Source organism: Tupaia chinensis, unplaced genomic scaffold, assembly GCF_000334495.1.
Source record: "Tupaia chinensis unplaced genomic scaffold, TupChi_1.0 Scaffold142961_1, whole genome shotgun sequence".
In the NCBI taxonomy this organism is placed as follows: domain Eukaryota; kingdom Metazoa; phylum Chordata; class Mammalia; order Scandentia; family Tupaiidae; genus Tupaia; species Tupaia belangeri.
The window spans coordinates 2,113,350-2,116,271 of NW_006202806.1; positions in this window are offsets into that span (position 1 = coordinate 2,113,350).

Sequence of the window (2,922 nt, forward strand, 5' to 3'; positions counted from 1 at the left end):
AACTTCTCTAACACCCTCGATTAGTACTATTTATAGATACCTACAAAACTACAAAGATTACTGATATCAAGTGGCAGAATCATGACTCGAACTCAGAGATTCTGATCCCAAAGACCATGTCACTAATGGCTGGGTACTTTTTAAACAATTTTTTAAACTTAACTTTATTTATTTATTTATTTTAGTTTGACCAAAGAGGGGGAGAGTGAAAGAGAAAGAGAGAGAGAGAGAGAGAGAGAGAGAGAGAAAGCTGCCAGGTCCAGGACTTGAACCATAGTCAGCCATGTAGGAGTTCAGCACCCATGACCACCATACCACCTGCTGGCCCCATGGCTGGGACCTTTTAAGTATACTACCTTCTAAGTTAAGTTGGAGTTAACAGAAACCTGTATTTCCTCATTGTTCCTTACTGTGGATGCATTTCCATGAGAAACTTCTTTTATATTGTTTTCTTGAGTACACTACTTCTTAAACTCTTCTACTTTAAAATATATATTGTATTTTGTTTTGATGTTCAAAGTAAAAAATAAAGAATCAACCAAAACAAAATATAAAAGGAGGTAGGGGATCTTTCAGATGTCTTAGATGTTAAAAGTGTTTTGCAAATAGACATTACACTTATGTGTCAATTAGGATCATCTCAAATACTAAGAAATAATAGACCTTGGGACCAGCAGATGGTGTAATGGTTATATCACTGGACTCCCACGTAGTTGTTCATGGTTCAAGTCCTGGATCCAGTAGTTTAAACTCATGCAGGGAACATGTACGCGCGTGCCTCAAATCCTGAGAGGAGAATGGAGGAGAAGGAATTGTGGCATGGCCATCCTTCCTAGGGGGTGATTTCTCGTTTTTCTGTTTCTCTGTTTTTCTTTGTCTCTACAGGGAGTACACAGATCCTATGGGAAAAATCTCTCAAAAGAAAGAAAGAAAGAAAAGACCTTAAGATATAAAATAAACATTTTATATGTATATTTAAACAAGAAGCTATTTCATACTCTCTTAAGTGTTCAATGGCTGGGTGGCTCTCCTCACTGCAATCCAATGAACAAGGCTCTTTCTATCTTGTTTTTCTACTATTATCTAAGCCAATGCTGTTCAACAGCATGTTTTATAATGAGGAAAACATAGCCTTTATATTTTTGAAATACAGCTAGCATGAATGATGAACTTCCTTTTAATTGTATTTGGTTTTCATTTTTTTTAGATTTAAATAGCCACATGGAGGTAATGGCTTACCATATCAGATGGTGCTGCTCATAAGCATCATCATTTTCAATACTGAACCAATAGTAGAAGAAAAAATAAAAGAAGGCAGCATATTTATTTTTTCAAAATCTTGACCCAGGAGTAACATTTATTATGTTAACTAAAATTCCACTGATGAAAACTAATCATATGGTCACACATAGATGGGTACAGTCAAATATGGACTTACTCTGGCCAGCTGTTTCACAGTTATAGCTATACATTGTAGATGAGGGAAGGTATTATATCAGCCTGTGGAAATTTCTATCACTTTTGATTAAAAATATTATTTTTCTAAGAAAGTTGCTAACATTAAAATAAAGTAGAAAAATTAGAAGTAGAGAATTAGATTGACAAAAGTCATGGTTGGAGATGGCTATAAGCTTCCTCTCTTTTGTGGTCTAATTAAGTAAGAAAAAAAGATAGAAAATATATAAGAAGAAAGAAATGGTAAAAAGCACAAAAAGGAGAGGGCATGCAGTGTTTTCTGGAGCTCATTATAAATCCCCTAAGGCAAAATAATCCCATTTCTGCAATAAGATGAAAAAAGCTGCAAACAGATGGTTGGAGACATTTGATGCTACTGAATCCACTAAGTAGTCATGAAGTTGCAGAACTGACAGAAGTTGTACTTAAGCAAAAGGACCCAGTTGTATCAATATCCCAATACATAAATAGTACCAAAGTAGATGTTTTTATAAAGGAGGAAGAAAGAGCAGAGGTAAAAAAAGAGTCAAGGAAGTTAAAAGACATGTATAAAGAAGATATTAGGTTATCTGGTTATTCATGGATCATTTGCTAACTAGTGGAATAGTATGGTGTAATTTCCTTAAATTCTCTGAGGTCAATTTTTATCTGTGGTAAAATTAATGGTATTAATACTGTACATTAATCAGAATTCTTTCAGTTACACATGACATAAAATCAACAAAGTCTAACTTATACAAATGAGGCAATTTATTAGTTCAAGGAACTGTGCAAAGCCAACCCAGGGTATTCAACAAATTAAAACTGTATCACTGGGCCTCTCTCTCTCTCACTCTCAGTGTTAAGACTGATGAGCAAAGTTAGTGAAGCCTGGGTCATGTAGCTATATAAAAGAGATCAAGGGGTGGTTTATCATAATTCATAGCTTAATGAGAACCACATGCCATGGGAAAAGATGAGTAAAAACAAAACAAAATAAGACCTAAACAGAATTTGCAGTAAATTAAATAATCTTTATGTTTTCTTAGAGTTTACCAGGCAAAAGTACTGGTCATGCTCATAGGCATTGTTGTTTTGTTGCCCTTTTTTTTTTTTGCCATAGGGCATGTGCCCTCACTGGAAAGACAGAGACAGTGAAAGAGAAAGTAAGAGATCACTGCCCAGGGGGGATGGCCATTCTTCAATTCCTTTTTCTCCACTGACATCCTGGGATCTTGGGCATGCATGCACACGTGCCTGGTATGATTTTTTAAGCCATTGGGTCCAGGACTTAAACTGTGTTTGGCCTTATGGGAGTCCAGCAACATAGCCACTACATAATCTGCTGGCCCCCCATTTTTCTTTTCTTTTTTCTTTCTTTCTTTCTTTTTTCTTTTTCTTTCTTTCTTTTTTTTTTTTTTTTTTTTGAGAGGTTTTTGCTATAGGGCACATGCACTCACCAGAAAGACAGAGAGACAAAAAGCTAGA